The sequence below is a fragment of the Lygodium microphyllum genome, chromosome 7 (genome assembly GCF_053477565.2).
Source record: "Lygodium microphyllum isolate KBCC chromosome 7, Lygodium_microphyllum_v1.1.10, whole genome shotgun sequence".
NCBI classification, from domain to species: domain Eukaryota; kingdom Viridiplantae; phylum Streptophyta; class Polypodiopsida; order Schizaeales; family Lygodiaceae; genus Lygodium; species Lygodium microphyllum.
The window spans coordinates 76,778,343-76,794,044 of NC_141141.1; positions in this window are offsets into that span (position 1 = coordinate 76,778,343).

Here is a 15,702-nt window from a genome sequence, read left to right on the forward strand (position 1 = left end):
ATATTGATAGCATCACTAATTTGTTATAAAATCTTACCCCCCTCAACCTTCGATGACTCAATTCTTGGTGATTTTTGGTGTGTGCACTGCATCAACTATCTCTGTGAGTACAATGAGTAGACTTTGTCGATCATCATCATTCCAAATGCAAGTCTTGTAGGGATCTTCAATGTCTCATCAAAATTGGAAGACTTAAAGGGATCTTGGTAACACTCAAGCTTTTTTAAATTAAAAATGTTTTGTCTCATCAGTGATAATAGTAGCTACCAAGACTCATGGATTTATTTACATATCTAATAGAGTCCACATCTCTAATAGATCCATTTCCAACATCTAATGTCCGATTGGATCTTATATATCCTTTAATATTCCTATCTACCTAATGCTTCAAATCAATTTGCATATGTTGTTGACATTGGCACCTTAAAATCTCAACAAATACCCCAATGACTTGTTGTTGATATATTATTATAGACAAGGGCTTTAAAAATAATCCTAATTGTTATCCCAAAAATATATTTGTAATATAGACTATATCTCTATAATAGTCTACATCTTTGGCTCAACAAACAAAATTTGGTTGATGTTGATTATTCAGCCTTTAAGAGAGAATTAGATTTGTCTCTACTAGTCATGGGATGGTTTCATGGTTTTGCTTTGGAGATATTTAAAAAAAATAAAACACAAATTGGATAAGAATATGAAAGGTCATCAGATGGTGTAAAAGTAGAGTCAACCTTATATTTTGATATGTAAATTCACTTACTTTTTGTTTTTAAGTTTTGAATTTTGTTAGAGAACATAGTTTCGTGTGCATATTGTGGGAGCTATACATGTGTATATGTGGAATTAAAGTCATATGCTCTTACTTAGCAATATGCACCAGAGAGGGAGAGAGAGAGTGAGTGAGTGAGAGAGAGGCATGATTGCCTCTAAGGCATGATTGCCTTAGAGGCAATCATGTCTCTCTCTACACAAATATTCTTTTTAAAATTTGCAGGAAGACTCCTCGGTAGACACAAATTGTGTTTGGGGTTCGACTCCCCTTGAGTTTATCTTTATTTGTTTCATTTACTCTCACATTGATGTTGATTATCACTTGTCTACATGACAGGTGAACAATGTCCAAACAGAATTTGAAAAACAACACTTTGATGAAGGTTATGATTGAAATCAACTATGAAGGTATAATCCTAATTTGTTTCAAGTATAATCCTGATTTGTTTTAGGCCCCTCTCACTAGTGTGTAATAGTACTTGATTTCCATTACGAGTGATGGCATAAGCATGGCTTAGATATCTCTAAAAATAATAGTAACCATTATGTTTATTTTCATTCAGTCTCACATTCATGATGCTTATCACTTGTTTACATGACGAGTTCACTATAGGACAATAACCATTATTTTTAGTTTCAGCCTCATGTTGATTATTACTTCTGAACTATAGGACAATAACCATAGTTTGTTATAGTTTTAGTTTCAATTTCAACCTCATGTTGAACTATAGGACAATAACCATTATTACTTCTAAACTATAGGACAATAACCTCATGTTGAACTTAGAGCACTGGAACAAGGTCATCTCCCTCATAGAGATGTTGTGCTACCTCAATGATGGCACACCAATCTTTCTGAACTGCCACGCTAGGAAGACTATCTTGATATGCACTATCATGAAGAATCTTAGGATACTGATGATGCGTGGAGTTGGGGTTGCCTTCCTAAATTCATTGCCCTACATAAGCCTTGCATGTGAATATCAAAGAGAAGGTGTAGTCGAAGCATGCAACCAATCCCAACTAGTGTATTGGGAGTACATTGACAATCAGATGTAGCAGTGCCACATCTCCATGTATACCAATCAAAAGCCTAATAATTTGGATTAGAAATAATTAAGGATATTAGTTCGTAAGGTTCTAAGCTCTTCAAAAATTGTAAGGTTGTAAAGTCTTAAAAATTTTACTAGTAGTGTAGAAGCAGAACCCATATGCAAGTTGGGAGATGGAAGTTTCGTATCGTCTTGTGATTTTTTTAAATTTAAGATCAAAATAAGGTCATGGTGTTTGGATTTGCAATACCATCTTCTCTTGCTTGTGATACTGGACAACTAGTAGGGCCTATGATAGATATGAACAATCGTAAAGGAGTGTTATAAACTTACTAGCACATATAGCCCCCAAACCAAACACATGCATGCTCTCTTGATAAAGGGCATGTCTAAGCACAAGTTGTTGACATTGGCACCTTTAAATCTCAACAAGTAACCTAATGATCCATTGTAGGTATGTTCTTATAAAAGTGTAGTTAACTCATCAATATTCAAGGACTCAAATAATATTCCTAATTATTATCCCAAAAATATCTCTTTTAATTTTTTGCATAACATTGATGGCATTCCATCTTTTAATTTTTCCCTATTATTCATTTCAAGATTTAATTTTTTCCAACCTCACTTATGATTTGAAAAGTTGTGTGAAAGTAATTCACTCAATTCTTATGCAAGAGTTAGAGGCTATGGGGGAACCAATACAAGTCACGAACTTGGGTCCCCTTACTCCAATGAAGAGGACTAAAAGGGCACTTAGGTAACTTCCAAGTTAGCCCATAAAAATAACTTTACAAAGCAGATGGAAAAACATCCAACTTAATGACTATCACTAAAAGAGTATTAAGCTAACTTCCAAGTTATGGAGTTTTTATTTGTCAAGTGATTTGCAATTTACCATGTTTTTTTACTATGTAGATAAGAACTTAAGACCTTATCATATTATTCCAAGCATCCTTCAATTATGGGTTGAATCCTTCCCTTTCTAGAGAGGAGGCGCTGTACCTAAATAGAGACTGGCTTCCATTTCTTTCTCCAACTAAACCGATCCTTCTTAGATGGACTTCCTAGGAACCTCACATTTTGAGAGATCATAGAGAGCCAACTAATTAACATTGTATCTTTGTTTGAGCCTCCATAATCCTGAATAGAAAAATAGTATTATCAATGAAACATTTGCAAGCAAGCTTTTAAAGGGAAATATTTTCTTTCTCACCTCCATTAGATGCCAAAGACTTTGGTGGTTGAATTTCTTTGTTTCCATCTTGCTTCAACTTTGACATCTCTAGGATTTGGGTTCCTCCTTTTGAGGGTTGTTTGTTTTCTTGGATTTACCCTTCTCAATCTATGAGCTTTTTTCTTTTTACTTCTTTTGTGACTATGTTGCATGAAGTTCTTCCTTATCTTCACTCTTTTCTCCTTGGGTGCTTCTTAGCTCCATTCCTTTGCAAAGCATCCACATTCTTTGCATATAAACTCTGGGGGAGGGGGGGTTCACTCATGAATATATGTATATATAACATGAGTTCAAAATAAGGGGTTTTAAAATACGATTTTTATATATTTTTTACATACAGAAGGGTGTCATATAAAGGGGTTACTTACAGATTGAATAGAAAAGGGTTGTGTTTTATTCAAGAAACAATTACAGATTAGGATATTTATAAATAGGCCATGAACGCACGTTATATCGAGGATATATATTTAGTGAACCCCCCGAGCATATAAAGCATGTAACCAACAAGAAGAGAGAGAATTCTACATTGACGAGCAACTCAATCCCATTAGGATCATTGATGCGAGGAGGCATATTCCACGGTGAAACAAGAGTCCTACTTCACTTCTAGTGTCTTATATGATAATCTAGGCTATGGATCTTTAACCTTCATTAATCTCACTGGATTCATGATGCCAAAATTAGGCCTTTCTTGTGCCTGTATTTTTGGTCACTGTTGCATGTTACTTGACTCACAACATACATAATGTACAAGATAATCAAATAAATTCCTCCATCGTATGCACAGTAATTAAGGTCTGATGCTAAGAATCTTGAAAACACCCAAATTCTTTAGAATCAAGCAACTACAACTCCAATTTTGCTACTTGGAAGCCTTGATCCCTTAGCAACTTTGCTAACTCATTCAATCTTAGGTAAATAAGCTTGCTTTTTCTCGCATTAGTCACAACCCCAAATAGCTCTAGAAAACTTTCATACACTTTCATCAAATACATCTACTAGTTGCCTCTCTACTTGCACAATATTGGTAAGTTATTGTTGGCAAAGAATTGGGAGACCAAGTGTCTTCTTAATGGTATAGGAAGCCCCTTGCTTACTCCATGTTGCACCTTCAAATCCAAATTCATATTGTCACTATTGTGTGTGTGTGTGTGTATGTGTAGATTGTTCTAGGTGTACATGTATCTAGGTGTGAAATTATATTTGGTATAAAGATACATACATGTGTGTATTTATGTCCATAATATTTGCTACATACATATGTGTATATATGTGGATTATGTGTATAGCAATGTATAAGTGGCAGTGTATGTATGTGTAGACATGTACCTATAAACATGCACATATACATGCACATGCATGAATAGGTAGTGAAGACTTAAGTAAGGGTATGTTGGCAGAATAACCCATTACCTACTTGAAGGTACACCCATATTCAATGTAGCAATTTTATCATCTATAGATTTTACATTCACCAAGTATTATAGGTAACAAAATTTCTAGTCAAAGGTGAGATAAGTTTCTAGTCAAAGGACCTTGATTTACTAGTTATAGCTAGGACAATCCTACGTTCTTAATTGACTAGAAAGAATGAATGTAATTTGCTAGTTAGAAGACAATAATTTACTAGTTATAAATGGTGAGTCTCAAACTTTCCTAGTTATCTCATTATTGTTACTAGTTTTACAAGAACTTACCATATAATGTTACCAGATAGGGCTCTAATTTTGTAGTTAGTAACTAGAAAAAGGGATAAATTACTAGTTAGAACCTCGTGAAGCTAAAATTCTCTAGTCATAACTAGGAAATTTTGCATCCTTACTAGTTTGATTGATATGAATTTGCTATATAGGAAGTAGTTTAGAGTTCCTTGTGCACCACTCAAAGCATGAGAAGCATAACAAGACTCAAAAAATATAAACTTAGTGAACACAAAAACAGCCTACAATTTTGAAAGTTTGCAATCACACTAAAGGTTCAAACATTGACATACATAATAAGGTTCACCACTAGCAACATGAGACAATTGCTTGTAGCAAATAACTTTTAAAATTGTAGACTTGCAAGTAGGTTTTAAATTATGTATTGATTTGAGTGAGCTGAGAGAAAGAGCATAAGAATTTGATTGTTAGTACTAAAAAAGAAAATCAATATCACTATCTAAAGCATGATATAACATGCATAAGAGGATTCATCACTAGCAACATGAGATACCTACTTGTAGCCCAACTTTTAATATTGTAGACATCAAGCAAGTACTAAACTATGTATTTCTTCTAGTGAGATCATAGAAAGAACATAACAATTTGATTATTAGTATTGAATGAGAGGATCAATATCACCATCTAAAGCATGATATACATAGCTATGATGGATAGAATGTGAGATAGACCTATTAGAAAAACTACCAACAACTATACTTATCCTCACAACTATAGATTGAGATGCTCATGCCTTGAGATGAATGTGGAGAATCCCAATCATGATAAATATGCAACCTTCAACTCTAATTTGTATTTATTGAAAGTTAGGACAAATTTAGAATTTTAGTCACACTAATATGCATTGTACATGTTCTCCATGACATCATCAAATATTTAATTGTAATCTTCAACTCTTAAGTAACATAGGCTCCACAAGTCTATATACACTTTCACTTGTATTTAATGTTATCTACTCATGTAGGAATCTACTTTTCGAGACTTCTAAACTACTTCTATGTGCTACAACTAGTTTTAAATTCAACATTAATATCCCTCCTCTTCCAAACTACTTTGGCAATAATCTAGACCTTCAATCATTAGCATGAAGTAATAGACACTACTACAACCTCTCCTTCTTGCAACAATAACCTTCTCCTTACTCAAGGCTGCAATTTATCATCAAAAAATCATAAACAACATTTCTAATGCATCCAAAAATAGCAAAAGGAGAGTACATATATGAAGTATGATGTGGTATATGCCTCTACTCAATGCTAAATATCACAACAGATCTACATCAATTCCTCAAATTTTGAGTTTCATGCTTATGTCAACACTAATGCTTTTATTGTAGTCCAATATAGTGAGTATCAAGGTTCAATATAGCGAGTAGTAACCCTTGTTAAAAGCTCATGGATAATTCAATTTATTGATAATGTACAACTAATCCTTATTAAAAGTACATGTGTAATTCAATATCATCCATATCAAAGACAACAAATTGTTCCCTCTTGCTACTCAAACTATCATATCTATTAGTGTTTATATGTATTGAGGTACTCAAATGTTGGCTAGCAATTAGTTATTGGTTAGTGATATATTATCTTCACATGGCTTGCTACACTATTGAAATAATCTTTTTAAGAAGTAATGAGGGAAAATTCTCAAATTATCAGAGCAAAGGCAACAAGCATTAATGTTGCGCTACATGGGCATAGAATAAACAAAATAGAGCTATGCTTGGCATAGTATTGAGTAACTAACATGGTTTAGGCTATCTAATTGTACAAAATTGGCTATTTCTAGCTAGTTTTTAAGATTTAATTCGAGGAAAAACAAATCCATAACTACATCTAGATATTACTATTTAACTAGGAGTGGAGAGGGCATGTGTAATGGTGCATGGATCTACAAATGTGTATATGCATGTACTTGGGGTAGATGGCTCTTAGAAAATCTAAGGTTCATCTCCATAAATTCAATTCCAAATTTAAAAATTTTACTTTTTTAAAACTACCAGATCTTAAATACCTAGACTAATGCATATATAGGAAATATCATGCAATTTCCTACATTTCATAAAATTTCCTATATAGGGAATGATTAAAAGTTCCTTGTGAGCTCTGAGTACACCAACTACCAAAAAAAAAAGAAGTCTCTGGGACATTTTGAAGGCTTGCGTCTGGGGCCCTGAATCTGGGGCATCTGTCCGGAGGCTAGCATCTAGGGCCCTAAATTCCCAGAATTAGGGCCCCAATGCAAGCCTCCAAACAGATGTCTCGGAGACTTTTGATGGGGCTAATATTTTAATATCAATGATTTTTTATGATTCTCAGCATCTGGGTGAAGTTTCACAAGATTTCGATTTACAAAATTGATGGTTCAATCATTTCTTGAAAATGCATTAATTGGATTATACTTCATTCATAATAACAGAAAAACTCACGACCACATTGAGTGTACACATGTGCATATTAAATGTGTTATCAACCAAACTATGTGAAATATTGAAAACTTGACAAAAAATAAGTCATGGGTCAAATGGAATATCGCATATTGGATAAAACTACTTTCAAAATTAGAAACTTGGAAATACGCACAATGCAAATAATTGCAAAGTAGAATATCAAATATCAAATTTGGCATTACCAAACCATGAAATACATGGTAAATAGTGCATTGCGCCAAGTACAACTAGAGCTAGATAAAATCTAGCTCCATTTTATAGACCATTGATATCAAATACTTGAAGGTCTTTTAGAAAGATAAACAAAAACTAAGCTCCTTACATTCTACAACCAAACCTGAGCAAAAAACATAGATCCAATTACAAGGTAGCTTCTCAAAGCATATTGTTCACACTAAGATTAAATGCATCCTTGTTGTTGCGGATCCTATGAACAAGAACCATATCTATGGGCTTAATAGTGATACATTGGGCATGAATGGCTAAAAGTTGACAATCACCCATTAGATCAATCAAGTAACTTTCAACTGCTTTTTGGAGAGCAAGCAAGGCTTGGCTTGACCATTGTCCCACATTCCTTATTTGGTTCCTTGAAAAGAACTTGTGATGATGCCCTAACTACAAATCTTGTAGTATTTCTTGCACCAACCTAGAGAATGGTGCCTTGGGAATAATCAAGTTGGCACTCTTTTGGAATTTATTTATCTCACGTAGTGCAGTTGTGCATGGTCTCCATCTTCACTTCTTAAGTGTTGGAGGACATATATTACCAGCTGAACCAATAGTGGGAGGTGGAGCAACTGGAGCATGTAAACCACCATTTTTGGACAATGGTGAACCATCATTATTGACCACACAAGGGACACCGTTCACTACAAGTATACAGGAATATAGCAATGGCCATTTCCGATGCAAATTGGTGGCATCGCTATTTCCTCATCTAAATGTGTAGAATGCTCGTCTAAATGAAGGAAAAGTATACTTGAATCCATAAGACTAATATATAAAATGAATACAAGATTGTGTAATGAAAGTGACGGTACAATCATGGCAAGATACAAAGGATGATAATAACATAGTGCATAGAAAATACCTACATAAATCACATGACCAAAAAAGAAGAGCATGTGCGCTGCACAGATCTAAGGGCAAGCTATAGATCCTCGCCATCCAAAAGCTCGTCCTGGTGCATTGGAGTATTGAATGGACTCTGCAAAAAAGAAATAATTACACATTAGTCCACCATACAATAATGCATTTCAATTAAAATTAGTTACTACGGACAAGAAAGATAAGTGACTTACAAGGCCACCGTGTCCATCCAATTGGTCGATCAATGCAGTGAGACCGTGTCTCTCTGCATATCAAGTCACTAGGCTGATGAGATCGGGTTTGTAATGGAGTGCTACAAAAAAAAACAAAATACAATTGTTAGAAACACGATTTTAGAACAAAAGAAAAACTCACAAAGTCCTCCAAATAAGTCCTATGGTGGCCACTCCTAAGATAATGGACCAGTCTTGCCTCCAATTGTGCGCTTGTTACCTCGCGCTACTATCTCCAATGTCTTGGAGAATCTGTAGCCTCCTCGCTGAGTCAGCGCCAGTCATCCATGTCTAGCCACTCAAGCTTTGAGGCCCCACTCTTAAGTGCCTTGCACACATCCGATCATTTGTGTGACATGTACGTACGCATACACTGTATCATCTAGCCTATAGAAAACTTATCTGCTATGGTGAGTATCGAAAACTCCTCATGCAAGGATGCTACTATGTAGTCCTTACTCCCCTCTAGTATGTTTTTCCAATGTTCCAAGACGTTCTGCTGAAAAACTTGTTGGCACAACTCTCTCATATGAGCCATCACCCTCCCCTCATCATTCATAATGATAGCTCCTCTTCTATCATCTACAAGGTATCCATACCCCTTTAGGGTATGCCTAAGATATATTCTCTCCCACTTGTGACCACGCTCCTTGGCATATATAGGAGACCCCTATACATCTAGGTAGTATCTCTCAGAGTAGCACCCATAGGGGTGCCACACTTGGGAGCGGTTGAGCAAAATCTGGAGTGATTGGTGTAGATATCCCCACAGGTATGAAAAATCCCATAGGTATTGCAACTCTAGTAGAACAACGAGACGGAGACACTACGTCGATACCTCCAAGACAACCACCTCAGCTACACTCTCTCAAACGTGCACAAGAGCGAGGAGTAGCACCTGTATATATTACCACTTGAAAATACCATACCTAAGTCTCATGATGATATGCGACATGTTTTACGAAAGCTTGGTATATACTACAATAACATCCATGAATGTATCAATGATTGCATACTATTTGGAGGAGAATACGAGACTATGGAGACATGTCCAAAGTGTGGTGCTTACAGGTATCGACACGTCTTGCAAGGGCAAACCATCCCTCAAAAAGTTCTTAGACACTTTTCGCTTATCCCTTGTAAAAATCACATATTTTGTACATCTGACATGGCGAGCTTGGCAACATGGCATGTATAGAATAGATCCACAGATGGAGTTCAATGAATATCAGCAGATTCACATGCATGGACCCACATTGACTCTACCTTTTGAGGCATTTCCCGAGAGCTAAGGAATCTTTGGCTCGATCTTGCTATGGATGGCGTGAATCCATTCGGTCTATGCTCAACTTCTTACAGTGTGTGCCCTGTAGTTCTTGTCAACTACAACATCCCTCCATGGCTTTCTACAAAGAAAGGACACCTCATCCTTAGCTTGCTCATTCTTGACTGCTACAAAGTCAAAAATATGGATGTGTACCTTCATCCACTAGTCGATGAGCTTAAGATTTTGTGAGAGGAGGGGGTCACCATGGAAGATATGAGCAAGCGCCATGGTCGACGATTTTTCAATATTTGAGCCATTCTCATGTGGACCATGCGTGACTTTGCCGGATTCTGGGAGTGCTCAAGTAAGTAGGATTCTGTTCTCCTTGGTAATATTTATCATAGCTCATTCAAGTTTGTATTCATTGGATAGAGGTGTTGCAACATGACCGGTTACCTCAAGTTATCATGCATGTCCATTGTGTGGGCCACAGTTAGAATCTTGAAGGTCATGAACCATGAGGAAGATGGTATATCAAGGACACACCACTTTCTTGCTAGAGAGTCATGAACTGAGGGAACGTTTTCTTAGACAACCTCCGACACATGAACACCTAAAGCTAGTACGAGCTGAAAATGGTCCACACGGAGTCACATCCAAATGGAATGCAATAGTTCTCAATTTTCTATGAGTTGCCGTATTGGACCCACTTACAGATCAACCACTTGTTGGATCCCATTCTTATTTTTAAGAATGTGGGCAGCTTACTTTTGGACCACATCACACAAAAGAGAGATACTGCAGGGGCATGAATGGATTTGAAGGAGGTAGGCAAGATGGAGGCACTTTGGTTGTAGTCGAGTTTTGATGGTCACTTGCAGCTATCTCGTGCTACTTGGGTTTTTTTCACTAAAGAAGAGTGCATTGTGATGTAAATTATCAAGTCTCTCAATGGGTATAATGTGTTCTTGATGCCAGGAGGCATATTTCATGGTGGATTCCGTGCCACGGTGGATTCCGTGCCACGGTGGATTCCGTGAGGTTTTACGGTGGATTCCGTAAACTTTGATGACCAGGGCTCATACACAAAGTGGATTCTTTGTGTGAGAAGTTGATGGGGACACCTGTCCTTTTCGGGCGTTTCATTAATTTAGTGTGTACATGGGTGATTCCATAGCGGGTGATTCTGCAAAATGCATATTAAATTAATAAACGTTTATGAGTTTAGAGTGCACACTCGTAATAAATTAAGGTTAGAATTTATTTCTAACCAATTGATTTATTTATATAGTTGAAGACTGCTAGGTATTCACTTTTGTTGGTTTAATTGTATTATTTTACTAACGATTGTGAATGCTTCAGTTGATGTGTAGAGATAACAGCAGTGGCAGAGGAAAGCATTGGAGGATAGAGAGTATTCGATTTATGGATTATATTTTGATGGGCGCATACCTTAGGCATGGCGCCTATATTTTGTCACGCCTATTTATTAAGGCGTCCGATATTTATTATTATTTTGTATGCGCATGGGCGTACGATTATGTTATTTCTATTTGGACATTGTATTGGGCGTGCCAAACTCTTTGGGCACCGTCCATTAGCTTTATTCCTATTTTTGTGTTAAAGCAAACTCAAAAGCTAAAAGCTTGCTATTTTGTAATTTCGGCTATTATTTGAGCTTGAAGATGAATAATACATGCTTTGTGGAGCGCTCACACAAGGCATGGGGGGAGATTGCACCCAATTGGTCTCTTGCTCTTGTCGTTCATGCTTTTTACCTTGTAATTTGTGCAAAAAGTAGAGTTCTATTGTTCTTGGGGACCTTCTGGCATTCACTACGTGAGCGTATAGCATCTGATCTGCGCACCAATGGTATCAGAGCGAAGCTGAGATCAAGAGCTTCCAATTGCTACCCATCTTGTGCGAAGGCGGAGCTCCTGGAACGATTGGGCTCTACGGTCAATCTCGTCATGAACGGTCGATACAGGCAGATTCCTAGCAATCAAGAACCCCTGTTTCCATCATCAGACTGCAAAGGACGAGCCTGCAGAGACGGAGGACCACTCCTACATCCTCACATACAAGTCGTCAAGAACCAGAGATAAGTTTCAATGTCTATAAGCTTAAAAGCTTAAAACTCAAAAACTATAAAGCTTAGTATTAAGCTTTAAGAAGCTTAATAACTAAAATCTCATCTTGGCAGCGTCAATATGTACTCGCCATCTTCAAACGCGACGACAGCATGCCGCGATACCTCAAAATCAAATTGGGCTTAGTAAGCCATAAGTTACACTACTAAGCTTCAAGTCATTTAAGCCACATGTCACACCAGAGCAATTAGATTCTGCAAGTTCTTTCAAGTCAAGTTCTGCAAGTCTAACAAAGCAACCAAGTTTTGCAAGTCTACAAACTCTGCAAGTCACATTAGTCTGGTACTCTGTAAGTTAGACAAGTCAACTGGAGTCAAAACTGACTTCTATTCAAAACTCACAGAAGGACTGTTCCTGCGCAGAAACTTCGAACTGCAAAGTTGTTCATTGGAAGGTACTCTACGCATACGTAGGTTTGTTGAAGCATTTTCAGCATACGAAGAAGGACAAAATGCCAATTTTTCAAAGATTGTGAAAGCCACACCCAAAAATATATAAGCCTTGTATTCCCGAACTTGAGCTATGCTCATCCCGCTAACTTGATTTTGAGAGTGATAGGTCATTTGAGTTTTGCAGGATGATGGAACCACATATGGATGATTTAATGGCTGAAGGCGATCTACCTAAACCTACAATGGAGCAAAAGCTGGACTTAATTATGATGCAATTGGATGAAGAACGATGGGCTAGGCAAGCATTGCAAGTTCAATTAGCAAATTTACAAAGATCTACTACCGACAAAGAGGAACCTCAATCTGAAGATCTTATCCGACGTACCATCGACGCGACTCTCGAAGCTCAAACCATCCGCAAGGAATCAAAGATAAATAAAATAAATTTCAAATTCCGTACTTTCAATGGCACTCGAGAGGGAAAAACTGTTCTTGCATTCATTAGTCAGTTTGATGACTACTTTCATGAGGAAACCTATGCAGAAAAAGATAAAATCAAGTGTGTCACTAATCATTTAGTGGATAGAGCATCTCTTTGGTGGACTGTAGTACGCAAGAGTATATACTGTCCCACTACCTGGGAGAATTTCAAGAATAAGTTTATGCAGAATTTCCTTTCTCCACAATTTCATGAGAAAGTTATAAAGCAATGGGATCTTCTTCAGCAACGGGATCGTAAGCCTATTCCTTAGTACATAGAGCGTTTTTGGAATGCACTACTCCAGTCACGCATGCTTGAAGACGTACCTGAAGCGACACACAAGCACAAGTATATCTTTGGACTTCTTAGGCATTACTATGCTGAAGTTAACATGTTCAAGCCTGCTACTCTTGAAGATGCCATTTCACTAGCTCACGACACCGAAGACAAGTTGCGAGGTAGAGACAGACGTCCACAGCAATTCCAAGCCAATGGTAACTATAGATCTAAGCAATTCAATTCCAATTTTAAAAGATTTAATCCAGGTCGTTTCTCTTCATCATCTTTCCGTAAAAATTGGGCAAAACCACCTGCATTACCATCCAATGTCAATCAAAATTCCAAGCCTATTCCACAGCCAAATTCTAATGTACCTAGACTTCCCGCCATTGCAAACAATGTAACCAAAGCCAAGCCTATAGTATGTTATAAATGCCACCAGCCTGGACATCTAGCAGCAAATTGCCATTCGAAGAAGCCACCTATCCATATCAACTACCTTGGAGCAATGGAAGATGAAGAATATGAAGATATCCCTGATTTCATGGAAGATGAGGATGACACTACTACTCCTTCGGATACTTTACCAAGTATGCCAACTCCACATTATTTATTGACTATGAAATGTTTAGTGCATGGAAAGGAAAAGATTATTTTGCATGATGATGGTAGTACTCATGATTTTATTTCAGCAAAGCTAGTAAAAGAATTGAAGTTACAGACTATACCTATGCATTATCGCATTAAAGCAGCATTCTTAGGCACTAGGTATAATGGTACATAGAAAGTGCATGACTTAGAAATTCAAATTGGTGAATACACTGAAAGAAGAAATTTTCTAGTTGTTCCACTACAATCTAGTGACATTATTTTAGGTATGCCTTGGCATCATCAGCATAACCCAGATATAGATTTTTCCACGCATTCAATTAATATTAAATTTCAAGGAAAACATCTCACATTGTATGGTATACATGCATCTAATGCTTTTCCACAGCTTTCGCATAGTCAAGCTAAACGTGCATTACGCAAGAGTAGTAAATCTTATCTCATTTGGGTGAATGAACTGCAAGTTAAAGAAAATCATATGCACCCTAGGCATAAAGAATTTCTTGCACATTTTAAGGACTGTTTTGCCGAAGATCTACCACTTGGTTTGCCTCCTTCACGTCCAGAAGACCATAAAATAGATTTGATTCCTAGTACACAACCACCTTGCAAAGGACCATATAGGCATAACTAGATAGAACAAAAAGAAATTCAAAGTCAAGTTGAGGAATTACTAAATAGAGGATTGATTACACCTAGTAGTTCTCCATTTGGTGCACCTGTTCTGTTAGTCAAGAAAAAGAATAATACCTATCGTATGTGCATTGACTATCAAGCTTTAAATAAGATCACTGTAAAGAATAGGTATCCCATTCCTAGAGTTGATGACCTTATGGACAAACTACAAAGATATGTTATATTTAGTAAAATAGACCTTAAGTCTGGTTATCATCAGGTGAGACTAGATAAGTTAGATATATTCCAGACTGCATTTAGAACACAGTTTGGTCATTATGAATTTTTAGTGATGCCATTTGAATTGACTAATGCTCCTGCTACATTTAGTAGAATGATGAACCGTATATTTCTGAAATATCAGTATTGTGTAATTGTCTTCTTTGATGATATTTTGGTGTTTAGTCAAAATGAGAAAGAATATTATGAACATTTGTCATTGGTTTTTCAATTATTCAAAGATAATCAATTATATGCAAATCTTGAAAAGAGTGAATTCTTTAAAACAGAAATTGAGTATTTAGGACATATTGTATCATCTAATGGAATTTAAGTTGACCCTAAGAAAATAGATGCAATATTGAATTGGCCTATACCTAAAAATGTGCATGAGTTACAATCTTTCCTTGGTCTTGCTAGTTTCTATAGGAAGTTTGTATGTAATCTTTCATTACTTGCTTTACCACTGACTAAACTTCTGAAGAAAGTTATTGTCTATCATTGGTCCAATAATCAACAGAAATCCTTTGACTTATTGAAACATGCATTAACCCATGCCCATGTTCTACAATTGCCTGATTTTAATAAACCATTCTTTTTAGTAGTGACCGATGCTAGTGGATCTGGAATAGGAGCCGTACTTATGCAGGATAATCATCCTATAGCCTATTCTAGTTGTAAGCTGAAACCCTCAGAATTAAAATATTCCACATATGACAAAGAACTATTAGCAGTTGTACAAGCATTAAGACAGTGGAAACACTACTTAATGGGTTCAGAATTCATGATTAAGACCGATCAGCAAAGTATTAGACATTTACTTAGCAAACCCCAAATCTCTGACCGACATATCAAATGGGCATCTTTTGTCAAGAGTTTTCATCCTATCATTCAATTTCAACCCGGTAAAGAAAATGTAGTGGCTGATGCATTAAGTAGAAAACCTGCCATTCATAGTATTTCTGTTATATCTTTTGATTCTTTGATTGCTATGAAAGATACTTATCATCAGGATATTACTTTTCATGCTGATTGGAATAAATTAGTTCAAAATAACTTGATTCCTATTGAT